Source organism: Gopherus evgoodei, chromosome 4 (assembly GCF_007399415.2).
Source record: "Gopherus evgoodei ecotype Sinaloan lineage chromosome 4, rGopEvg1_v1.p, whole genome shotgun sequence".
In the NCBI taxonomy this organism is placed as follows: Eukaryota; Metazoa; Chordata; order Testudines; family Testudinidae; genus Gopherus; species Gopherus evgoodei.
Window position 1 is genome coordinate 38,445,671 of NC_044325.1, and position 27,609 is coordinate 38,473,279.

A 27,609-nucleotide genomic window follows, 5' to 3' on the forward strand; every position below is an offset into this window, starting at 1 on the left:
AGTCATGCATCTACGGACTAACAGCAAGAATTTGTACTATAAACTGGGGACTTTTCAGTTGGAAGTAAAAGAGGAGGAGAAAGACCTGGGTGTATTGGTTGATCACAGGGTGACTATGTGATGCAGGATGTACTACCAATGTTATGCACCTGTGAAAAAGGTTAATGCAGTCAGAGGATGCATCAGGAGAGGTACTTCCAGTAGAAACAGGGAAGTATTAGTACCATTGTAAAATGCACTCATCTGGAATACTGTGTAGAATTCTGGTCTCCCATGGTTAAGAAAGATGAATTCAAACTGGAACAGGAGCAGAGAAGGGCTACATAGGATGATCAGAGAAATGAAAAATCTACCTTTTGAGAAGAGACTCAAAGAGCATGGCTTGTTTAGCCTAACCAAAAGAAGGTTGAGGAGAGATATGATTGCTATCTATAAATATGTCAAAGGGATAAATACCAGGAAGGAAGATTAGTTAAAGTTTAGTGCCAATGTTTACACAGGAACAAATGGATATAAACTGGCCATCAACAAGTTTAGGTTTGAAATTAGACAAAGATTTCTAACCATCAGAGGAGTGAAGTTCTGGAAAAAGCCTTCCAAGGGGACCAGTGAGGGGCAAAAAACCTAACTGACTTCAAGCATGACCATGCTATGTTTATGAAGGGAATGGTAAGATGAGGCTGCTTACAATGGAATGTAGATGATCTGTGCTGTTAGCAACAAATATCTCCAATGGTTAGTGATGTAACACTAGAAGAGGGCTCTAAGTTACTACAGAGAATTCTTTCCCAGGGGTCTATCTGGTGGGTTTGGCCACTTGTTCAATGTCTAACTGATCACCATATTTGGGGTAAGGATGGAATTTTCCCTGGGTCAGATTGGCAGAGACCCTGGGGGCTTTTTCACTTCCTCTGCAGGATGAGGCACAGGTCACTGAAGGTCTAAAGTAGTGTAAATGGTGGATTCTCTGTAACTTGAAGTCTTTAAATCATGATTGGAGGACTTCAGTAACTCAGTCAGAGGTTATGAGGCTATTACAGGAGTGTGAGGGCGAGGTTCTGTAGCCTGCAAGGTGCAGGCAGTCAAACTAGATGATCATGATGGGCTCTTCTGGCCTTAAGGTCTATGAGTCTATGGACACAAGTCAGAGCTGTTCAAGTAAATCATGTCTAATACACAAAGAACTCAACCCAGGTCCCAGTGTGGGAGTGGAAGAACCCCATCAGACAGGTGACAGCTTGAGGCCTAAGACCTATAGGGATGAATGTGGACAGACCATGAGGGGATAGAGGTGTAGCTTGCCTGTCAGCTGTGACAGGAAAAGCTCAAGAACAGGGTACTACTGGTAGATCTTTTATCCTTCCCCTTTCTCAAGCCACCTTTGTTCTTTCCTCATTTGGCCTTTGTGCATTGCTGCACAGGGAGCTGGAAGTTACTGATTCCTTCACAGCACAAGGGTTTTCCATGTCCCTTCATGAACCTTCCACAAAGCTAGCTTCCTGCCCCTAACACAACAGACTGAATCTCAAAATCCTGGCTATGGGGCATGGCTCAAGAAGCCATAGTCTGCACTGCTGTCACTACTAAGGGTCAGCTTGGAGTCAGAACAGATGAGCCGTGACAACTCAGAAGCCCAGTGGGTCCACTGAGGTTGTGAGTGGGAGCAGGGTGAGGGGCAGAGCAGAGGAACCTTAAACCTGTCTTGAGGCAAGGTATCAGGAAATGCATTAGGGTCTGTCTACAGAAGTAAGCCATGGTCCACCTAGTTGCACAGACAGCCTCCAGCTGTTTCCTCCAGGCTTGAAAAAAGTGTGCCTTAGCCAGTCAGGGTCTCTGTGGATGGGACATCCAATGAAACCTAGTGAGCCCACAGGACATCTAGGCTATTGTTTCCAACACTGTTAGAGTTGTCAAATGGTGGATCAGACATGGTAGCTGCCTGGCAGCCAGCGAGTATGGGTTGTAGACTGGCAGATTCTCACACTGTGCCCATACCTCTTCCAAGGGGATATACAAGGTTGCATGGATGCAAACTGGATTTTACTGCTAATGCAAAAAGTGATGAACAAGAATAGCACCTTCTTGCTCAACATATCTGCTCCCTGTGTATCTTCTAGTCATACCTTACTTCACTGACACAACTAACTGTTCACTACAGATCCAATGAAGCAATCAAATGAGTGTATTGGATTCTATTATGACACACACATTATCAACAAAATAATAATCTGCATGCCAGGCTCAAGATCTTTATTACTGGTAACAAATTAGATTTGACTAACTTGATTTTGACTAGCCAAGCTGAATTTGCATGGCTCACAGTTAGCAAAAAAAAAAAAGAAAAGAAAAAAAAAGAAAAACCTTGAATAAATGTAATAGTGAAGTCAGGGAAAGAACAAACGGTCATTTTCATGGAACACTTCTTCTGACTTTGCATGCACTCAAGCTCTGCAAAAAGATCGACAAAAATATTGTATATTTCATGGTTAAATTCAGCATGGTATTCAGGGTATTTTTATGAAAGTAATAGAAGTAAAAGAGTCTAACTAGCCATCCATTTTAATCATCATATAAATATAATTTACATATGTGCTGTATATATACTTACATCCTCCTTCTTTGAATATGAAGGATGAAATTGCCTATCCCATTTTCTCTGAGATTCCCATTGGCTGTGGTGACACCTTTAGCAAAGGCGAAACTGATCAACCTGAAAGGTCCCCGCTGAACTCAGTCCAGGCTGAACATGACCTCAGCAGCTGTTTCTGCTTTTAAGGTCACTGAGAACTTTATAAACTGTTTTTCTTTCCCTCCCTCTCTAGGATTAAATAGCAATATGGTCAAGAATAACTGACTTGCATGTAAATCTCAAGAGTGAGTCCAAAGACAATAAATACGCCCAATGCAGAGATAAAAGATTCAGAAAAAGATCCATTTGGGGTCATCACCACAATTAGTGGCTGCTCCTCTGATGCAACTTGTTCCAGCTCTTGACCACTGATATTGTGCTCATAAATCAAAAATGCATCTGTCACCACATTTTTTGGCAGTGTCTGTATCCTCGGGGGTTAAATGAACCAGTTTGGATGAAAAAAACTGATCAAATATATACAAACTATGTAGAATAACCTCCCAGCAAGGGAAGAAATGGAAGGTTGGTAACTTTAAGCTTCTAGGGATAAAACACTAGTAAATATACTGTAGGGAACAATCCTGCATTGTCAGAGAGCTGGACTGGATGATCTACTAAGTGTTTTCCATTGGTTCAGCTAGAATTGACCAATCCCTTCCCAAACCTTCCCCTCTTTCTACAGCTAAAATCCACCTGAACATTATCTAAAATGCTGATATGTTTGGATCTTTTCTTTTCTTCCCTATTTTCCTGCTGGAGCCAGGACTGGAAGTGCCAGAAATCTCTCTTTCCCTTTCCCAAGGGACTGGATCCGCTGGACTTTACAGTTTATTGGCACAGCCAGGACAGCCTAATGCAGCTGTAGCAAGGCTAAGAAACTGGCCCAAGAAATATGGAATGATTGCCCAGAAGCATCCAAAATTTCCCACGTTATACCGGCTCCTGTTTCCAAAGGAGCACTATTCACAGACACAGTGCTGTGCAGTGCAGCTGTGCAAAAAATTCAAAAGTAAATTGAACAGCAAAATCAGAGGGTCACATTTGCTATTTCAGAGTCACAAATATGGTCTGAATTAGTAAATAGCACATAAGAATAGCATACATTTTGAGTAAAAATGAATCTTTTTTTTTTGCCAAAATGTTGAGATATTTGAGAAAATTTGGAGAAAGAGTAAGGGGCAACATAAAAATATTCCCTTGCATTTGTTTTACCTACTTCTTGTTTTATTGTGACTATTTTTTCTTATGACATATCCTATTTTCACTTTCTTCATTAATCTGTGAAACAAAACCTCATTATTATAAAGACAAAAAGCTTGGAAAGTTTTTTTTATTATTATAATCATATAAGGATTAGACATTTATATGGCATTTTAATGGCATCTCCAATTACACCAGCTAGGATAAAAACTATAAGGATTATGAATCTTCCACATTTTAAAATGATCATCTCCTGGTAATAGAAGGAAATTTCTCCTATGGAAGAAACTGTGTCACATAACTAACGGCATAATACGGATTTTATGCCTTACTCTGAAAAATACTATTTATTTATGTGTTCAGTCGTTCTGTTTTGGTAGCATTTACAGACCCCAGTGAGGGACCAGTACCCTATTGTGTTAGCAGCAAAGAGTTCTGTGGCACCTTATAGACTGACAGATGTTTTGGAGCATGAGCTTTCGTGGGTGAATACCCATTTTTTCAGATGCCTGTAGTGGAAATTTCCAGGGGCAGGTATATATATGCAAGCAAGAAGCAGGCTAGAGATAACGAGTTAGTTCAATCAGGGAGAATGAGGCCCTCTTCTAGCAGAACAAACACTGAACAATCACAATCCACAGAAAGTCCTTGCCCCAGAAAGCTCCCAATCTAAGGTTGTTGTCCAATGTGAGAGAAAAGATACCTGTCTAGACTGTTCCCACATGGCAATTCTGGGTTCTTGTGCCAGCCCAGTAAAAGGAAGGGTAAAGGAAGATATGGAGGGCAGTAATTTAGTAATATAGTAATCAGGTAGAATTCTTTTCATGGTTGCTCCGAAAGTCACCACTGAAATCAATGTAAGAAATCTGTGCTTGCCTAATATTTCACAGTTGTCTGAAACTCCACTCAAAACTTCATGATGGAAACATAGTAAGAGCTTAGATCCTTCTCTTCTGGCTCCTAATACTAGAGCTATAGGAGAATCTCCATTAAGTCCTACTAGTACAGTGCCTATGATACGTGGTGAGCTGTTCTGTTATTACCTAGCAGTGAGCAGGTGCAACATACACATTGTAAATGAGCCTTAAATCCTTTAGATGGATTAATTTGCATTCTATTTACTTACAGTACTCATTAGTTATAATTCTTTCATTCTTTGAGCCAGATCCTCTGCCCCATTAAGTCAGATTTCGCTGTCAGAGCAGCAAAAAGTGATGCTAAAGCTGCCCTACCTAGGGGCAGCTGAGGATTCCCCTCTGATGGAAGTCAGCATACTCAGCTTTATTACAGCTCCTCTTGATCCCATCCAGGGTAGGGTGCATAACAGGATAGGGCAGGGTGTACTGGGGGCAGGAGGCAACGTAGCTAGACCTTGATGTGCTTTTCTGATCTTCTTCCAGCAGATCTGTCTCTGAAGTTATGTCTACATTGCAGTTTAAAACCCACGACTGGCCTGCCAGCTGATTCGGGTGCATGGGCTTGGGTTGCTGGGCTGTTGAATTGCGATGTAGATGTGTGGGCTTGGGCCCCAGTCTGAGCACTGGGACCTTTTCATGTAGCAGGGTGCTAGACCCTAGGCTCCAGCCTGAGCTCGGAATTATACACTGAAATTAAACAGCCTCTTACTTCAAGCCCACGAGCCTGAGTCACCTGGCGTGGGCAAGCTGTCGATGTCTAATTGCAGTGTAGATAAACTCTAGAGGATTCTTCTTGTAGGCATAAACTGGAGTAGCCCAGAAGCTACTGTAATTTGCACTGGGAACTCGTTCAGCCTACTACTCACTCCCAGGATTGAAGCAGAAATGAGTTTTTAAGCCAGCTCTACTTCCCCACCCCAGCCACAGAGTTCAAAGCAGCTAAGTCTTTCTGTGTGTTTATACTCCTGTCTGGCTACTTCTTTGTTCAGATTATATGTCCTTCCACCACCCTTCATTTGAGCTCTTTTTTCATGGCGTTCCTTTCAGTTACCTGAAATACAACATGCTCCCTCTTTTTACAATTATTTTAAAACATGCAAATAAGTACAGTAAGTTAATGGCATAAGTGGTGGGTAAGAATATGAAATTTGACAAAGGTTTTCCACTGTCTTACAACAGAAATTAGAAAACGACAACGACAACAACAACAAATCCCTAGGTTCCTTATGGCCTTGCTTCTAAATTCTTACTTTCCGATAATTATATGTAATAAGAAAGAAGAGAAGAGCAAAAAAAGAGAATCATTGATCCGTAAAGTTAAAACAAAAAGGAAATGCATTAGTGGGTATGTGAGTTTAATATACTTTCAAAAAAAAGTTGTTGCCTGGGTCCATTTCCAAGGACCTAAGCATACAATTATATAACATATAATTACTTAGCTTGCAAGTTACTTAGAGGCAGGTCAGTATGTCCCAGTGTTTGACTGAAAGGACTAATGAAATAGGGTCTCTCCATTTGTTCCTTGCTTGGGGTGGGAGGGGGAAAATTATTTATGAAATAAAATCCAGGGGCTTGAAAGGGCATTAGTGGCTAGTTTTCTGGTTTCCATAGGAAATACATATTCCACAAACAATTTTGTTTCTTTTCTTAATAAAAGTGAATTTAATGCTGATGGAAGGTGTCAGACTGGTAGGCTCGGAGAATGCAAGTCCATTGTTTCTCCATAGAACAGGTAAGACATTGGAGGTAGCTCTGTAGGATTTCCCCAAACTGCCTCATCATCATAAACTAATTTTGCTAAGGAGGGAATCTCTGGAATCTCTGGAGGCAAGACATATAAATATCTCTTCAATTTGTGGCCTCTCTCCTGAGATGGCCAAGAAGAGGTCCTTCTTGTTGATGTTTGTTTATTAATTGTGTTGTGGATCAGGAGCTCACTGCTTAGGTGCTGGGGAAAAAAAAGAACAAAAAGATGGTCCCTGCCTCCAAAAGCTTAATGTCTAAGTGAACTTGCTTTATTATGCCGACACAAGCTCCCAATAGGAACTAGACTGAATTTGTCAACTCTTAGGTAAGAGTATATGTTTGTGACAGCCATGACTTCTGTGACAAAACCCATGTCTTTTAACGTTCTTTCATAAAAAAAGTCAAGGGATGAGATCCTGGCCCTATTGAAGTCAATGGAAGTTTTTCCTTTAGCTTCATTGTGGCCAGAATTTCACCCAAGTTCATTGTCCAGCCTGCTACTGAGCAAGATTCTCTCCTGGATATGACAGATATGGCTCTGTAAGTTTCCAATACAGAGGAGCATGGATTTTTACACAGTTTTAAACTATTACTTAAATATCACATTTTATTGTAAAATGAAGGACAATTATTTGCCTTTTCTCATAAATTCCCATGAAAGAAACACTTAATATCATTTAATATAGTGTGTGTCATGAATTAGTAGGTGTTTTTAAGAAGAAAAATTATGATTTTTTGTGCACACTTTGCATGATGAAGCCATGAATCCTCATGGTGAACAACTAGTCTTATATAGTAGGTCATCACATAGCTACTTCATTAATTTCCAACAGGTGTCAGATGTAAACCAGTGACCCAAAGGTAAAAGAATCACTATCCCCTTATCAATCACCCTTTGGTAAGATTACTGGGGGTGTGATAGTTCACCAAATCTTTGGGAGACTTGGACTACATGGTATTCTTGCTTTCAGTTACTGGTGGCTGAGTACACAAAATGGCTGTGGTTTAATTTCTCTTGTAACAACAAGCACCTCACCAGAGTAAGGGCAACTCAATCTCAAGGATCCTTTTTGCCTCATTACAGGATCATGCCATACAGTTCCATCATCCTCTACTAGCTATCTGAATCAGTTTCCCTTTGGTCCTATGCTTGGGTTTTCCTCTAAGAGGCTTTTCCTCACTCCTTCCTAAGTTTCCCAGGCTTTTTCTTCCTGCTTTCTGCCTTGACTCCCATCCTTTGGTCATTGTTTTTCTACGATATCATAAACCACTTACTCTTCCTGAGATCTCATTGTCCACAAAGGACAGTGTTACTATGACACTTCTGGATTACCCAAAGGGTAGAGGATGAAACACTACTACCTACTTACAGTGCAAGGGAATCTTGTCTCTGCTGATGGGGGGAAACTCACACAAAACATGATATTCTTATAGATAAACTAAGAAAGTACAATTTAGATGGGGCTACTATAAGGTGGGTGCATAACTGGCTGGATAACCATGCTCAGAGAGTAGTTATTAATGGCTCCCAATCCTGCTGGCAAGGTATAACAAGTGGGGTTCCACAGCGGTCTGTTTTGGGACCAGCTCTGTTCAATATCTTCATCAACGACTTAGATGTTGGCATAGAAAGTGCACTTATTAAGTTTGCAGACGATACCAAACTGGGAGGGATTGCAACTGCTTTGGAGGACAGGGTCAAAATTCAAAATGATCTGGACAAATTGGAGAAATGGTCTGAGGTAAACAGGATGAAGTTCAATAAAGATAAATGCAAAGTGCTCCACGTAGGAAGGAACAATCAGTTTCACACATACAGAATGGGAAGAGACTTTCTAGGAAGGAGAATGGCAGAAAGAGATCTAGGGGTCATAGTGGACCACAAGCTTAATCTGAGTCAACAGTGTGATACTGTTGCAAAAAAAGCAAACGTGATTCTGGGATACATTAACAGGTGTGTTGTAAACAAGACACGAGAAGTCATTCTTCCGCTTTACTCTGCACTGGTTAGGCCTCAACTGGAGTATTGTGTCCAGTTCTGTGCACCGCATTTCAAGAAAGATGTGGAGAAATTGGAGAAGGTCCAGAGAAGAGCAACAAGAATGATTAAAGGTCTTGAGAACATGACCTATGAAGGAAGGCTGAAACAATTGGGTTTGTTTAGTTTGGAAAAGAGAAGACTGAGAGGGGACATGATAGCAGTTTTCAGGTATCTAAAAGGGTGTCATCAGGAGGAGGGAGAAAACTTGTTCACCTTAGCCTCCAATGATAGAACAAGAAGCAATGGGCTTAAACTGCAGCAAGGGAGATTTAGGTTGGACATTAGGAAAAAGTTCCTAACTGTCAGGGTAGTTAAACACTGGAATACATTGCCTAGGGAAGTTGTGGAATCTCCATCTCTGGAGATATTTAAGAGTAGGTTAGATAAATGTCTATTAGGGATGGTCTAGACAGTATTTGGTCCTGCCGTGAGGGCAGGGGACTGGACTCGATGACCTCTCAAGGTCCCTTCCAGTCCTAGAGTCTATGAGTCTATGAGTCTATAAAACTACTGGGGGCTGATTAAGCACTCAACTACAGGCTCCACAAGCCTCACTCTTTTCCTGAGCAGGATATGAATTTGTGCACCTCAGTCCTTAGCCTCCCTGATTGAGTTCTTGGGGCAGAGCAGAGAGAACCTGTGACTAAATATATGGAGAGAGTTAGCCCCCAGAGTTCTGCTCTGGTCCCAGGGCACAGGTCCTGCCAATCCATCACTCCACTTCATTACACCTGAATGCCCAGTCCCTCAACTTCTGGACACCCACAATATGCACAAATTTGCTGCCTCCATGGAAGCAGAACCCCCTCATTCACTAGCTTCACCTCAGATCAACATTCTCTTTAGCACACAGCAAGCAGTTGAGTCTACAGTAAAACAAAGCAGAAGTTTATTTGACAAAGATTAAGATGAAGATTCAAATAGAAGCAAATATAAGGATTGCAAACATGGTTACAGATCAAAGAAAAACAATGTCATCTAGAGCCTATATTTATTAAAAAGTTTCTTTCTTCTCTAATAAGGTATTTCTCTCCAAGCGTCAGTCCATATAGCACTTGTCTAGTAGAGAGAGCTGGGATCAACTTTTCTTGTAACCGCAGGCTGGCAGAATGTCACCTCTCTAATGGATGTGCCTTCTCTCTCCTATTATACACTTCCAGACATTTGTCTCCTTTCATAACCAGGATGTTTCGTTAACTTACGCTAGCCTCTGTTGGATCACCTACTGACGTTTTTTTTTCTTCAGTTATTTTGTGCTTTGTAAAGGTCCAAGGCCACAACTGGTCCAGACTGTCAACACTTGGCTGAGTTGAAAGATGTCAATTGTTCTCACTCTTGATTGAGTTAGCTCTGACCCCAGGTGACCAATTTCACCTCCTGAAGCTTTGGGATACAATAATCTACATGTTTCATAACTCTTAAAATATTTTCTGTACATGCATCCCACAATAACCAGGACAACCATCAAGTTTGTAGCTTTTAATGGAGAACAAATATGGCCCCTTTCTGTCACATATCATGAAGGTGACAAGCACAGGGGAAACATGTCCAACTGGGCATGTCTAGACAGGTCTCCGTGTATAGCCATGTAACTGTGTACTCCTCCATCTGTTGCCAACAAGAAGTGCCAGGGGCACAGTTACAATATAGGATTTTTTTCCAGCCTCCTCTCCGTAATTTATTTGTACAATAGCTGGGTATACATGACCATGAACCAATGCTCTTTCTTTTACTAAGGTGGGAATCACTTCGGACTTGGGTCCCTTGAATCAGTGACTTGGATGATTTCCCCTCCTATCTTGCCAATCAGAGGTAGATCTGGTGGGATCATCCTCACTCTACTCCCTTTTCCTGGGACTATTTCTTGAAGATCCCTCTAGGCCTTCCAGGCTCCTTCTCCTTCTTAGTACTCAGGTAACTTGAATTTTATTTTATGTTACGAGAAATGTATATGTAGCATTAGCCCAATAAGTGGATATTTTTGTTTTATACCTTTTGTGCATGGTTCCAATAAAGACAGAAATGTTATGTTGGCTAATGTTAATGTAAAGATAGACCCGAGCTGCAAAGTTTAAAACCAGACTTCACCAAACTTCAGAGGAGTTCAAATCAGTGCTAGGATTTGGGATGGATTTTGTTTTAAATTGAACTGACCCACTCTTTCTCATAGTATAAAGTTATAGCTGCTTGGTAACTCACTCTTGTCCATCTAATTCACTCTTCCCAAATGGCCTTCTTCTCTTAAAGACTTCCCGCCTAAAACTGGTATTGATCCATTTAGGACATATGCAGATTGCTTCAGTCTTGGCAACTGGATTCATAAATAATCTCTTACTGCCACCAACATGGCTACAAGTAGGATTTGTGGCCTATCCCCACCTCATAAACCCATGTTCTAATCATTAACCCCGTAGTCATGCAGGAGTTTTGCAAGTGGGGCCAACAAATGAATGACCAGAGCTGATAAATGTAATTCTTTTATGGGCAGTGAAAGATTAAAGTGTATGAGCAAGCAATGGAGAAGAGTTAGAAAACTGAGTCAGCTTATGAATAAGGCAGGAAACAAGCCAAAGAACCCTTCCACAAAAACAAACAAACAAAAAACAAAAAAACCCAAACCCCACAAAATATCAGAACCTGAGACGGAAAATGTAGAATCATTTAACAGTGCTACAGACTTCCGCAAGCCAACATTTTCTAAATACTAGTCAAATAGAAACTCAGTTTAGGGCCTGGATAGTCCTTTCAGAATCCAGAAGAGGAAAACAGGCAGTGGATATAAATAATTAAATAGGGCTTTGCAAAGCTATAAACTGTGGTAGATGTTATTGTAATCAGAATTGGGCATGTCTAAAACTAGCCACTCTCACCTCAGGCTCTCCACAAAATCTGTTAAACTTACTTGCGTCACTGACCTCCCAGAGCTGTATATGCCTAAATAGCCCTGTCAAGGAAAGAACAAACTTTTCAAAGCCTTCAAGAGGCCTGTGGGACCTTTGTGCCTATTTGCTTCCTTTATTCCAAAATTCATCTGAAAAAGACAGAAGTGAAATAACACAAATGATTTATTTTTTATCAATTCAACTCCCTATGAAAATGTTTCTAGAGAAACAAATATGAAAGAGTTGTCTGGTTAAAAATCTGTCTTAAAAAACTAACCCTAAATGCTCTCTTTTTAACTTAGATTTATACAATGGACCAGAGAGGCCTGTGTAGTTTACTGAGTCAGTATTTTTCTGTTTGGAAAGCATCTTGCAAAGATTTTCCATTTTAACATACAGAAAAAAAAGAAAAAAACATGGATGAACACATGATAAACCCTAGTGTCTTATATTTAAAAAATGCTCATATCTTCATCCCCAATCTTTGAATGGGTTCTGCGCAAGTGTGCAGCAGTTGCTGCTGCTGTATACAAATGTGAGGTATGGTGGTGGAGACCAAAGGTCATGGTCTGTTTTAGAAGGCAGGGCCCTGGACTGCAGGGGGACAGATCAACCAGAGGCAGCCCACAGTTTACAATGAGCTCTGGTTTCTGTGTCATGTAATGCTTGAATAAAAGTCACTTCATTTTTAAATATGAGCTCTTGTTGCTTTAAGGCAATGAACAACACACTTCAACAGAGCTCCTGCTTGCTATCTATCTATCTATTTGTAGTTACCCAGGGCCTTGCAGGTTAAGGAAATAACACAACTGCTATCATTAATTAATTCTGGGGGAAAATCTGTATGTCTCTTGTGGTTGCAGGGAGAACAATACCTTTTCCAATCCCTACCCCCACGTCACCCAGAAAAGATGGTGTCATTACATCTTGGTTGTTAAGTCTGCTCATAAAAGGGTGGAACAACTTGACAGTAATCAGTAGCACTGTAACATTTGTTTACAGTACACAGTACATCTGCAGAACACCTCTAGATGGTCATTTTTAGGGGTCTTATAACCTGTGGTCTAGCAGTTGAAGGGAGAATGATAATTAGATTATTTTCCCATACCATAGGGACAAGTTGGGGGCATTGAGAGAAAGGGTTTCCTGTGGATTTTGCTTAGAAACTGACCCTTCACAGACAATTATTTTATTTTAAGTGGATGGGGAGAAATTGATTTCAATTCAGAACTATTTACATTTCTCCTTGTTGATCCGCATTTCCTCCTCCTAACATTTCTACAATACATTTTCATTTCCATTTCTTCTCCATCCCATCGCACACTCATTGCAAAAGTGGAAATGCTTCTTACAGGGCTCCAGCCTCAAAGAGTTTCTTGTTGACGTTCAGAAATTCCCAGTTAAGTTAGGAAGTTGAGTCCAAATTTTCAGAAATATTCCATTATGGTTCTGGCTTTTCAACACTGGCTGTTTAAATCACGTTCAAATCCAGGTTAATAAGGAATTGTCTTTAAGAACTGTGCTCAAACATTTTTATCCTACAAGCACAAATAGGATCGAAGTTCTCTGGCTGTCATCTGAAGATTTCTAGCTAGCATTATCTAAGAGAGTCACCATACCTCAAGCCCCTTTCCTCCTTGTGTAAAATAATCCTAAAGTTGTCACATGTTTAGTGGGAACATCTGGCTGCATGGATAAAAGCACACCACTGTCTTGTACAATTTATGAATCCATTTCCATGCCTATACCTGGAGCCAATATTTTTGTTTTGTTTTCATTCCCTCTCACTCCTCCCTACAGCCCTCACTCATATAACTTTGTCATTTTTAAGTATTTTAAAATGGTTTTCACTTTCTGCCTGTCCCAATAAATCCCCCCTAAATTCCTCATGCTTGTAACTGCAGTATCTGCTCAACTAGCAGATTTATAGTTCATTGAATGGTTAAATTCCAAAAAGAGCTGTTTTTATAAGAATATCAACAGAGGGATATTTTAAATTAGAGAGAAGTCCCAATTTATTCTTTTTCTTTCTCATTTTTTACTGGAGTTTTATTTAATCTTTTTGCATTTCAGCAAAGTTACACAAAACCAAAGTTAAAGAGTTAAATGCTGTTGTTATTGAACTGCAAATCAATAATATCGATGGAATTTGTGGTTAAAAATAATATGTTAAATAATATGTAACAATAATATGTCAGGCAAACGTATGTTTTTCCTCTGGAGATCGCAGAGTGGTTTACAAAGGAGGGTAAATATGAACATGGAAAATGGAGGCACAGAGGTATAAAGTAACTTGCCAAGAATCCTATAGCTTGTCAATGGCAGAGCTGGAAGTAGATGTCAAAAGTGAAATTTGTGCTGTTTCTCTTAGAGATTGTCTAAGGGCAGGTCTACATTTAAAATGCTACACCGGTGCAGCTGCACCCCAGTAGCACTTCAGTGAAGATGCTGCCTAGGCCAACGGGAGAGCTTCTACTGTTCATGTAGCTAATCCACCTCTGTGAGAGGGGTTAGCTGTCTTGACGGTCCCACCAGCATAGCACTGTCTACACCAGGGGATAGGTTGGTATAACTGCTTCGCTCAGAGGTGTGGACTTTTAGCAATGTAATTACATCAATGTACATTTGCAATGTAAATGTGGCCTAAGAGAAGCTGTGTCATAAACAGATAGCTAAGGGTTAATGTCTCTTTCACCTGAAACACCTGACCAGAAAACCAATCAGGAAACCGGATTTTTTCAACTTTGGGTGGAGGGAAGTGTGTGTCTGAGTCTTTTGTCTGTCTGCCTGTTTCCTCTGAGCTTTGGAGAAGTAGTTCTATTTTCTAGTCTTCTGTTTCTAAGTGTAAGGACAAAGAGATCAGATAGTAAGTTCTATGGTTTCTTTTCTTTGGTATTTGCATGAATATCAGTGCTGGAGTGCTTTGATTTGTATTCTTTTTGAATAAGGCTGTTTATTCAATATTCTTTTAAGCAATTGACCCTGTGTTGTATCATCTAATACAGAGAGCGCATTTGTTTGTATTTTTCTTTCTTTTTTATATAAAGCTTTCTTTTAAGACCTGTTGGAGATTTTCTTTACTTCAGGGAAATTGAGTCTGTACTCACCAAGGAATTGGTGGGAGGAAGAAATCAGGGGAGTTCTGTGTGTTGGATTGCTAGCCTGATTTTGCATTCCCTCTGGGGGAATAGGAAAGTACTTTTGTTCCAGGATTGGGAACGGAGAGGGGGAATCACTCTGCGTAGTTTCACAGAGCTTGTGTCTGTGTATCTCTCCAGGAGCATCTGGAGGGGGGAAGGGAAAAAGGATTATTTCCCTTTGTTGTGAGACTCAAGGGATTTGGGTCTTGGGGTCCCCAGGGAAGGTTTTTCAGTGGGACCAGAGTGCCCCAAAACACTCTAATTTTTTGGGTGGTGGCAGCAGTACCAGGTCCAAGCTGGTAACTAAGCTTGGAGGTTTTCATGCTAACCCCCATATTTTGGACGCTAAGGTCCAAAATCTGGGAATAAGGTTATGTCATGGTGTAGCAGCGGTGGGATCTAGACAGAATCCAGAAGCCAGTAGGAATATTATATTTTTCTTTTCTCTGCTAAGGGCTTTTTAGCAGAGAGAAACAGTTTGGTTTTAAAAGGGAACCAGAGAGAATTTTTTTTTTCTGCTCTCTCTAGCAGTTTGTGGTTTGCATGTTAAGCGAGAAGACTGTTGAGGGTCTTTTGTCATGCAATAGCCCTCCCATTAGGTGGCAAGTACCAGCACTTATATGCATGCAAATAAAGTGGTTTTTCTGGTTTCCCTTAATTGAACATTAGCTAGAGAGAGAAAGGGAAAAAAACACTGTTGCTAGGCAGACTTCAGGAGGCAACAGAGCCTGCAGTTCAAAAGAGAAACACCGGAGGGCACCCCAACACAAGAAAACAGGAACCATGTCTACCAGGACAAAAATGGAGGCCGAAGACCAATTCAAAGAAGCTGAACACAGGCGAGAGATGGAAAAACACAAACAGGAACTAGAAATAAAACAAAAAGAGATGGAGATAAAAGAAAAGGAAGAAAACATGAAACTGGCAGCCTTCCAAAGAGAACAGGCAGCCCAAGAGGCAGCACACAAAAGAAAACTAGAAGAAGAAGAGGTGGCCTACCGAAGGAAACAAGCAGAAGATGAGGCGGCCCACCGCCGAGACATGGAAAAACACCAAAAAGAAATGGAAAAACAACAAAAACAAATGGAAAAAGAAAATGAAGAGAAGGAAAAACAGAGGAAACATGAACTGGAGTTGGCAAAAGCTGGGCTGCATGTGCCAGCCACCCCTAACAACCCGGCGCCAATTATTGCTCCACAGCACAGAAAATTTCCCACCTACAAGGCAGGGGATGACACCGAGGCCTTCTTGGAAAATTTTGAAAGAGCCTGTCTTGGGTACAGCATCCCCGAAGACCAGTACATGGTAGAATTAAGGCCACACCTCAGTGGACCTTTAGCAGAGGTGGCAGCTGAAATGCCCAAGCCGCAAATGAATGACTATAAACTTTTTCAAACCAAGGCCAGATACCGGATGGGGATAACCCCAGATCATGCCCGTCGGCGCTTCAGAACCCAAAAGTGGAAACCAGAGGTGTCATTTCCCAAACACGCCTACTACATTGCAAAAAACTATGAGGCCTGGTTAACAGGAAACAACATTCAAACCTTGGAAGAAGTGAACCTCCTCATACAAATGGAGCAGTTCTTGGATGGTGTTCCTGAAGACATCACACGGTACATACAAGATAGAAATCCCAAAACTATCGCTGAGGCGGGGGAGATTGGAGCCAAATGGATGGAACTGGCAGAAAGCAAAAAAGCTACTGTCAAGGGGAACGATTACCCCAGGGGGCACACAGACCATAAACCCTACAACCGAGGACAGCCAAAGACCCTACATACCACCCAAGTAAAGCCACAGATACCCTACTCTTCAACCTCACCAGTCTCCAGTAACTCACCTCGGCCCAGTGACCCATCAGATGGAAGATGCTTTAAGTGTAATGAACTGGGACATATCAAGGCCAACTGTCCCAAGAACACCATGCGAGTGCAATTCATTACACCACCATCACCCCAAAGATCCCCAGGCCCAGATGCCTCTCAAATACCCTTGGAGCGAAGGGAAAATTTGAGAGTGGGCGGAAAGAAGGTTACTGCGTGGAGAGACACGGGGGCACAAGTGTCAGCTATCCACCAATCCTTCGTTGACCCCAAATTCATCAACCCAAAGGCCAAAGTTACAATTTACCCCTTCATGTCACAAGCTGTAGACTTGCCTACAGCTCAACTGCCTGTCCAGTACAAAGGCTGGTCAGGAATGTGGACTTTTGCAGTCTATGACAATTATCCTATCCCCATGCTACTGGGGGAAGACTTGGCCAACCAGGTGAGGCGGGCCAAGAGAGTGGGAATGGTTACCCGTAGCCAAACCAGGCAAGCTTCCAGACCCATTCCTGTTCCTGAGCCGTCCACAGAAGCCCCGTCTGTGTTACCAGAGACCCAGACAGAGGCAGTGGACCCGGATTCCATGCCTACCACTGAAACAGCCACAGCATCTCCAGTCCCAGGCCCGGAACTGGAACCGCAACCAGCACCAGCAAGTGCAACCACATCTTCAAACTCAACGCCAGAGGGCGCCAGCAAGCCAGAACTGGCAGAAGCAAAAGACAGCCATACCCAAAAGGCTCAGCCAGAGCCTGAAATACCCTCAGGTGCACCAGCGGAGAGCGGTTCACCAGCAACGGAAACAACCCCATCACCTACATCGCTTCCAGAGGGACCAAGCCCAAGTCCCCAGTCTGAGGAAGAACTGGTGACCCCAGCCTCAAGGGAACAGTTCCAGGCTGAGCAGGAAGCAGATGACAGCCTTCAGAAAGCGTGGGCGGCGGCACGGAGCACCCCACCGCCTCTCAGCTCTTCTAATCGATCCCGGTTTGTTATAGACCAAGGACTTTTATACAAGGAAATTCTTTCTGGTGGACACCGGGAAGAATGGCAGCCGCAAAAACAGTTGGTGGTTCCAACTAAGTACCGGGGGAAGCTCTTAAGCTTAGCCCATGATCATCCCAGTGGCCATGCTGGGGTGAACAGAACCAAGGACCGGTTGGGGAAGTCCTTCCACTGGGAGGGGATGGGCAAGGACGTTGCCAAGTATGTCCGGTCTTGTGAGGTATGCCAAAAAGTGGGAAAGCCTCAAGACCAGGTCAAGGCCCCTCTCCAGCCACTCCCCATAATTGAGGTCCCATTTCAGCGAGTAGCTGTGGATATTCTGGGCCCTTTCCCAAAAAAGACGCCCAGAGGAAAGCAGTACGTACTGACTTTAGTGGACTTTGCTACCCGATGGCCAGAAGCAGTAGCTCTAGGCAACACCAGGGCTAACACTGTGTGCCTGGCCCTAACAGACATCTTTGCCAGGGTAGGTTGGCCCTCTGACATCCTTACAGATTCAGGGTCTAATTTCCTGGCAGGGACCATGGAAAAACTGTGGGAAACTCATGGGGTGAATCACTTGGTTGCCACCCCGTACCACCATCAAACCAATGGCCTGGTGGAAAGGTTCAATGGAACTTTGGGGGCCATGATAAGAAAATTCATCAACGAATTCTCCAATAATTGGGACCTAGTGTTGCAGCAGTTGCTGTTTGCCTACAGGGCTGTACCACATCCCAGTTTAGGGTTTTCACCATTTGAACTTGTGTATGGTCACGAGGTTAAGGGGCCATTACAGTTGGTGAAGCAGCAATGGGAGGGGTTTACGCCTTCTCCAGGAACTAACATTCTGGACTTTGTAAGCAACCTACAAAGCACCCTCCGACACTCTTTAGCCCTTGCTAGAGAGAACCTAAAGGATGCTCAAGAAGAGCAAAAGGCCTGGTATGACAGACATGCCAGAGAACGTTCCTTCAAGGTAGGAGACCAGGTTATGGTCTTGAAGGCGCAACAGGCCCATAAGATGGAAGCATCATGGGAAGGGCCATTCACGGTCCAAGAGCGCCTGGGAGCTGTAAACTACCTCATAGCATTTCCCAATTCCTCACTAAAGCCTAAAGTGTACCATGTTAATTCTCTCAAGCCTTTCTATTCCAGAGACTTACAGGTTTGTCAGTTTACAGTCCAGGGAGATGATGCTGAGTGGCCTGACGGTGTCTACTACGACGGGAAAAAAGACGGTGGCGTGGAAGAGGTGAACCTCTCAACCACCCTGGAACGTCTGCAGCGGCAACAAATCAAGGAGCTGTGCACTAGCTTCGCCCCATTGTTCTCAGCCACCCCAGGACGGACTGAACGGGCATACCACTCCATTGATACAGGTAATGCTCACCCAATCAGAACCCCACCCTACCGGGTGTCTCCTCATGCCCAAGCTGCTATAGAACGGGAGATCCAGAACATGCTACAGATGGGTATAATCCGCCCATCTACCAGTGCCTGGGCATCTCCAGTGGTTCTGGTACCCAAACCAGATGGGGAAATACGCTTTTGCGTGGACTACCGTAAGCTAAATGCTGTAACTCGTCCGGACAACTATCCAATGCCACGTACTGATGAGCTATTGGAAAAGTTGGGACGTGCCCAGTTCATCTCTACCATAGACTTAACCAAGGGGTACTGGCAAGTACCGCTAGATGAACCTGCCAAGGAGAGGTCAGCATTCGTCACCCATACGGGGGTGTATGAATTCAATGTCCTTCCTTTCGGCCTTCGAAATGCACCCGCCACCTTCCAGAGGCTGGTAGACGGTCTACTAGCTGGACTGGGAGAATTTGCAGTTGCCTACCTCGATGATGTGGCCATTTTTTCAGACTCCTGGCCCGAACACCTACTCCACCTGGAAAAGGTCTTTGAGCGCATCAGGCAGGCAGGACTAACTGTTAAGGCCAAAAAGTGTCAAATAGGCCAAAACAGAGTGACTTACCTGGGGCACCAGGTGGGTCGAGGAACCATAAACCCCCTACAGGCCAAGGTGGATGCTATCCAAAAGTGGCCTGTCCCAAGGTCAAAGAAACAGGTCCAATCCTTCTTAGGCTTGGCCGGATACTACAGGCGATTTGTACCACACTACAGCCAAATCGCTGCCCCATTGACCGACCTAACCAAAAAGACCCAGCCAAATGCCGTTAAGTGGACTAATGAGTGTCAAAAGGCCTTTACCCAGCTTAAGGCGATGCTCATGTCTGACCCTGTGCTCAGGGCCCCGGACTTTGACAAGCCATTCCTAGTAACCACAGATGCATCTGAGCGTGGTATAGGAGCAGTGCTCATGCAGGAAGCAACAGATCACAACTTCCATCCTGTCGTGTTTCTCAGCAAGTAACTGTCTGAGAGGGAAAGTCACTGGTCAGTCAGTGAAAAGGAATGCTATGCCATTGTGTACGCCCTGGAAAAGCTACGCCCATATGTTTGGGGACGGCGGTTCAAACTACAAACTGACCATGCTGCACTAAAGTGGCTTCATACTGCCAAGGGGAACAACAAGAAACTTCTTCGTTGGAGTTTAGCTCTCCAAGATTTTGATTTTGACATTCAACACATCACAGGAGCTTCTAACAAAGTTGCTGATGCACTCTCCCGTGAGAGTTTCCCAGAATCCAGTAGTTAAAAAGTGTTCTTAAAAATGTAAAAGTCTGTTAGTTATATACTTAGTAGTATATGTAAAGGTGCATGTGTTGTATTGATCTGTTTATTTTCAAGTTCTAGAAGGAAATTGCCGCCAGTGAGCTTCCCCACTGTCTGCAATTTGGGGGGCGTGTCATAAACAGATAGCTAAGGGTTAATGTCTCTTTCACCTGAAACACCTGACCAGAAAACCAATCAGGAAACCGGATTTTTTCAACTTTGGGTGGAGGGAAGTGTGTGTCTGAGTCTTTTGTCTGTCTGCCTGTTTCCTCTGAGCTTTGGAGAAGTAGTTCTATTTTCTAGTCTTCTGTTTCTAAGTGTAAGGACAAAGAGATCAGATAGTAAGTTCTATGGTTTCTTTTCTTTGGTATTTGCATGAATATCAGTGCTGGAGTGCTTTGATTTGTATTCTTTTTGAATAAGGCTGTTTATTCAATATTCTTTTAAGCAATTGACCCTGTGTTGTATCATCTAATACAGAGAGCGCATTTGTTTGTATTTTTCTTTCTTTTTTATATAAAGCTTTCTTTTAAGACCTGTTGGAGTTTTTCTTTACTTCAGGGAAATTGAGTCTGTACTCACCAGGGAATTGGTGGGAGGAAGAAATCAGGGGAGTTCTGTGTGTTGGATTGCTAGCCTGATTTTGCATTCCCTCTGGGGGAATAGGAAAGTACTTTTGTTCCAGGATTGGGAACGGAGAGGGGGAATCACTCTGCGTAGTTTCACAGAGCTTGTGTCTGTGTATCTCTCCAGGAGCATCTGGAGGGGGGGAAGGGAAAAAGGATTATTTCCCTTTGTTGTGAGACTCAAGGGATTTGGGTCTTGGGGTCCCCAGGGAAGGTTTTTCAGTGGGACCAGAGTGCCCCAAAACACTCTAATTTTTTGGGTGGTGGCAGCAGTACCAGGTCCAAGCTGGTAACTAAGCTTGGAGGTTTTCATGCTAACCCCCATATTTTGGACGCTAAGGTCCAAAATCTGGGAATAAGGTTATGTCAAGCTGTACAGCCTGTAAAACATTATAGTTAAAGCAGTACAACCCTTCTACTGTAGGCACATTTATGTTGACAGAGAGGTGCTTTATACTGGTATAGCTTTCCCCATACCATGGGGAAACCTGTTCTCATGAAATCTCCTGCCCAAACTCCATTCCATTCCAGATCAATTTCATTAACCTTCAGGTTAACTGAACCACCCTGCTATATATTTAGCATTGAGATGAGCCCAAACCAAAACCCAACATCTGAAACCAACACTGGGGAAATTCAAATATGCATCTAAACTTCACACCTAGTGCCAGACTCTATACCTAGCTAAAACGGAATGAGGATAGGAACTACAGAGAATAGAGATGACTGAAACACAAGACATATTTTTTGTGAAAATATAAATATAAATTATTCTCCCCTTTATTTTATATTTTTTACCTTCTGTACAAAATTCAAAATTTCAGTGAAGAATTGCATCAAAATTTGAAAAAAAATTAACAAGCAGCTCCACATTTTTGATCAGCTGGTCAAAAAAATGTGATACTGGCCAACTTGGAGGTACACTGCTTTCAAAGTGGTTTAGTCTTTATTTTACTCAGAAGAGGATTCTAATAAGGATCCCTATTGCACATAGATCTGAAGGAAAAATCTGTCCATGGTTTTCTTGGTCAGTTTCAATGGGACTAAACTATGATGAACTGAATTCTAAAACCATGGTTCAGTCCTGTCTGTCAAGAGCAATTGCAAGGAACTTCTGGAAGAAGCTATTCTCAGTGCAAACCAACAAGTTATATTGGTCCCACAAAAACTTAATAACAATTTACAGATACACAGATGTAGGAAACTCCTGTAACACTGGCAACACTGAAAAAAACATCTTGGTACTTTTCTAGCAAGAATAGTGTTGAAAAATGACTCTAGCTAATCCAGTTTGAATGTAATGCAGACAGAGTTTTAGCTAAAAAGGACCAGATACTAGCTGGGGTAAACTGAAGTAAGTTGACTTCAGTGAAGTCAATGGAGCTACACTAATTTACCCACCTAAAGATCTGGCCCATGATTGTAATACATAATCTCTGTTTTCTAGAAGGGCTACACTATGAAGGAAGGACAATACCACAATGTCTTCAGATGCAGCTCTATTACACAAAACCCAATAAACAGATTTTCAAAATAAACAGGATAGGAAAAAGAACCAGCACTGATGGCAATTCACATGATTTTAAATGTGATAGTTGCCTGCACTGACCTTCCGCATAAATCACCAGGATAAGCACTGCAAGGAACTGATTGCAGATCAGAACATTACCCAAAGGAAATGGTTCAAATGTTCCGCAAGTAGTTATTGGACAAGCTGAAATAACATGTTACTCGAGCCATATAAAAACACTCACACTGTAATGTTAGAAAAGTTTTTTTTAGCAAACAAGTATTCAAATTACCTCATGCATTTTTCTCCCAGTTTGTAAAAATATACCATGATGTCCTTTAATCAGTTACTGTAAGGCATTGCAGGCATCCTATGGGGTAGATCCTCACTTGATGTAAATGGTGCCATTGATGGAGCTATGACCATTTACATGAGGTGAGGATTCGCCCTGTAGATTTTGCATTGTTCAGAGCTGGATTGTGGTGGTGTATTGTATTTTGGTGAATTTTCAGGATGGCTGATAATTTGCTTCAACAATAACTAAACAACAACAATACTATGCATTTCTGTGTTTCCCCTCACCCAAGGATCCCAATTTGCTGTCAGCTTCCCTAAAAGGTGGGTATAGAATGTTCTCTCAGATCTGTCTGCCACATGGGTAATCTGATGCACAAAAAAGTTAAAGTGGTTTGCATAGTGTCACAAACAACCAGTAGCACAATCGGGAAACAAAACCTGACAATACTCAATTCTCATAAAGTGTCAAGTACGTGATATTGCTTTTACAGCCTAAATCCAGGCACTCTATTTTTAGGAAACTGAGGTCTGAGTGCCAAGGAGACATTCAATACACAAACACAATCAATCATATCATATCATATCATGATGTTACAATCCTCCACTGCTCATGTTACAGTGAATCCATTCAATACACATAGATGGGCTCCTAAAATCATGCACTAGTGAAAAGGGGAATGGGGATCAATATGATTATCATGCACAACCTCCCTTTATGTAATATTATTTCATTATTTATCTTTGTGTGTGTTTACCATGGATTAAGCTATCAAGTAAATATAAATATTGGAAGCAGAGATCTGTTAAGAAAGCAGTGAAAAAGAAGGCAGTGTAGAGTGCCAGAAGGAAACAGACTAACAATATTTTTCCTCTGAATTTTATTTCATTACTTACTCATTTCCCCATTCTTATTTCACACCTTCCTTAATATCTGTTTAACAAGACCTGCACCCACCATCGAAATTGTAATCCCAGCATGAAGTTCCAGTTTATGAACCAACCTCCTGCCACTGCATCCTCTGCAGCAGCAACATAAACCAACTCTTTTTGCTGTTTCACAACCTGAATACTTTCCTCTTCCCAAAGGGCAACCCTGCTACTAGCAGATCAGGCCAGGGTAGCCTAAGGGATTGCAAACTGTGTTTGAGCTATAACATATTACAGACTATATTTCAAATTATTTTTCAATTCAAATGCAATAACACAGTAATAGAGGTAAATAATTAGAAGCACCGAGGGAGAGAGAAATATTGAGGCAAGGGAGGGAGGAAATTGACATATTTTCAGATGGGATATATAAAAAGATTCATTGATGTATAGAGTTAAAGCCAGAAAGAATTATTAGATCATCTCACCTGACCTTCTGTATATAGCAGGTCATTACATTTCACCCAGTTACCCAAAAATTGAGCCCAAAAATTTGTGTCTGTGTTTGGAAAATGTTTTCCAGAAAGGCATCTAGTTTGGGTCTGAAGAATCAAGAGATGAAGAATCTATTTCTTCCTTTGGTAGTTTATTCCCTTGGTCAATCATTCTCCCTGTTACAAACTTTGTGTCTATTTTATAATATGGGATTTGTCTGGCTTCAGATTTCAGCCATTGGTTTCTCTCTGTTTTTCTCCTCTACATCAGGAGCGCTTTAGTACCTGGTATTTTCCTCCCGTGAAGGTACTGATACACTGCAATCAAGTCACCTCTCAATCTTCTTTTTGATAAGTTAACAAATTGAGCTCTTTAAGTTTCTCATTGTCAGACATTTTCTCCCAGCCTCAAATCATATTTTGTGATTCATGATTGCACCCTCTTCAATTTTTCAGCATCCTTTTTAAAATGTGGACACCAGAACTGTATGGCACATTGCAGTATCGTTGTATCTGTATAAGATATCAAGATTGTTACTCTGTGTGTCACTCTGAAATAGAGAATATCTGTTGAGTCAGTGAGAAGTGATGGAAACATCTACAAGCATGGCTGAGAGCTCTTTACATTCAGAAAATCACCAGGTCTAATATCCTCTTTGGTTACTAATTGATTGAAAAGCACTTCATCACCCTTAGATAATAGGAGTGCACCATCCTGCTTCTTTGCAAAGGCAGAAAAAAATATTAATACCTCCATCTTTTCTGCATCATTAATAACAATTTTACTATTTCCATCTAGTGATGAGCCTATACTATTACAAGAATTTCTTTTACTCCTAATTCATTTAAAAATCCTTATTGTTCTTGAGCCTGCCAGCTATGGACTTTTCCCTGATGGCCTCTGTTTTCCTTATCAATTTTCTGCACTTCCTAAATTCTAATTTATAAATTGCTAGATATCTCCCCCCCCTTTTCCATTTGTTATATATTGCTTTTATATCTCTAACTGTTGCCTTCACTTCATCACTGAACTAGGATGACTTTTCATTAAAATTGTCCTCTTTCTTGATAAAGATGAAGAGCTGATGCAGCAGGAAGATATAAAAGGCTGTTATAGGTGAGAAGAGGTGCAAAGGGGAAATTCTGACATTACATCTTAGAAAAAGTAGAATTTTTTCAAATGTTGACATAGCAAAATTTTTCCTCTGAAGTTTGAACATTTGCAACATTTTTAAATGCTATTGGGCTGATCAAAACATTTGATTTAAAATAATTAAAATGTCAGAAACCAGCATAATTTTTAAAGTGATTTTTCATGATGTTTTGACCAGTGATACTAGGCAGGAGAGAGAACGTCTTCAAACTAGATGTAACACCCTGGACGTACTGAAGTCAACTGTAAAACTTCCGTGGACTTCAATGGTGCCAGGATTTCACCCTCGTTCTGAGGTTAATTTCTGAATAGATACTTCCCTCTTTACCACCAAGAACATTTTCTATTCCTGCAGGACTGAAAGACATGGATTTTCTACCTCTCTGGTAGAGGAAAGGGAAATGGTTCTCCTTAAGGATCAACATGGCAATGGTGAAATTCCTCTTTCTGAAGTCACCATGAAATTCAAGAATTTCTTCTCAGCACAGCGGGGTCAGTTTTCAGTGCACTGATAATGTCAATGATTCTTCTCTGCTTGGCTGTGGTATTCTTCAATTTCCCAGCCTGAATAGACTATAAAAAGACTGGATCCAATTTAATGGTCTTGAAAAATGCCAAATAAGATGTGCTGGAAACAAAAGTCCTATTTATCTTCCAAATCATACACATTTAGGTCAGCAACAGGCCAAGCTTCATCCATACAGCCCTGGCAACATCACCTCTAATCTGGAGAGACCACCTCCAGGGATGAAAGGGGGCTCATTCTCAATAGCCCATATAATCTTTTGCCCCTCTGCCGAGACTGCCAGCAAGGGGACACTTTGGCATAATCATTTGTGCACTACAAAGTGGATGGGATCCTACCAAATCATTTCATGTAGACAACCAAAAAGACATGACATAATAATTTTCAATCACCCACTACTGACCTGAGCAGATGTGAACACCCAATACACAGATATAAGGATGCATATCCCATTGTGATTCCTTTGAGGGGTCCATTCTCCTTATTATTAGCCAACTCAAACAGGTATGTTTCTTGCTGTGTTTGAAAGGGAGACCTAGAGACAGACTGAAAATTCAGGAAACTCATGCATAAGGCAGGAAAACACTTTATAAAAAATCCTAAAGCTTTTTATATTAAATAATGAGCTCCAGCCCAATATTCCATACATAGCAAAATTAGATGGAAAAGCCCTGTTGGCCAGGTGATCTAGTCAAACCTCCAGCTCATGTTCTGAATGTACACAGATTATAAACTGTATAATTAATTGATACAACAGATTGCAAGGGCACAAGTTCCTGAGCTGGTTAACATTATCAAGAGACCGCTATTTTTTATGAAGTGACTGTATTTATTTTTTTCTGCTTAAATTGAGTGGCAGTAAGGCCTGACTGCTATAAACACAGTGTCAAATACAATGACTTTCTCATTACTTCAGGGGGAAAATTCAAAAGACAGATGGAAAAAGCAAGTGGCAAAATGGTGTTTCTGTCATAATTATGTTTTATGCAGACATGACTCTGTGTCCATAATAATCGACAGCCTGTTTAGACATTTAGCAAACCAACAGTCAAATGTACTTTGCAGGGTGTGAATATTTTTTTTTATTATTATTATTTCATGATTTGTAGAAACGGGGTTTGAATTCCTGTTCAATTTAACAGGCGGATAATAAAACATATTTTTTCTCCCACACCAAAGCAAAAATGAATGTGTTTCTACCCTTCAGAATGCTCCGGCGACTGCCAAGAAAGCAAAGCTTGAACAGGAAGGGAGTGAGATGGAGCTCATAAAGCTGCAGAGAAGGAATGGGCAAACTGATTCATATAAATCTAGAATTAACCACTCCCTATCATCACCACAGAAGTGTCATACAAAGGTTAAACTAAAATGTTTGGGTTTAAAAGAGTTTGTTAAATGTTGTATATCTTTATTTTTATTCCTCTTCCTCCCTGGTCACAGCTTAACAGGAAGATACCCTAGAGGACAGGAAGATACCCGAGAGGACATTGCAAGGAACTTCATTACAATCCTTTACCTGGCTACTGCTTTCAGTTGGCAGCTCATTAGACCCAGGAACCAAAACAGACCAAAAAGTGGTAGCTTTGTTCCAGATAAAATTTTTGTATTGCTTTAATTATAACAGAATAGAGCAAGCAGTGCAATACTCACAGTGTAGATGCTGTTATACTGCTATAAAGTTGGAAATAAATAATACTGATATAATTGTGTCCATGTGAGGGATATATAAATAACATCCCAACTGAAATAGTTATACTACGACCAAAAAAAAAATAATTTCTGGTAGAGAAGGCTGCCCTTTATTCTTGCCCAAATAAGGTGTAGGGAGTAACAGATTTCCAGTCCAATTTCAAAGAGCATGCTTTGAGGGGCAGTCAGCATATTCTATAGCTCAGCTCTGCCTGAGGGAGCATTGTTATCTCCACTAATCTTTCAAGACTACAGGGTAAAATACAAGCTCTATATTACATTTCCCACAGAGACACCACTGTAATGGGGAAACCACTTTAATAAGGAGCTCCTGAAGCAGCTGGAAGATAATATAGTCCTCTTAGCAAAAGAGCCAGGCTGCCAGGGA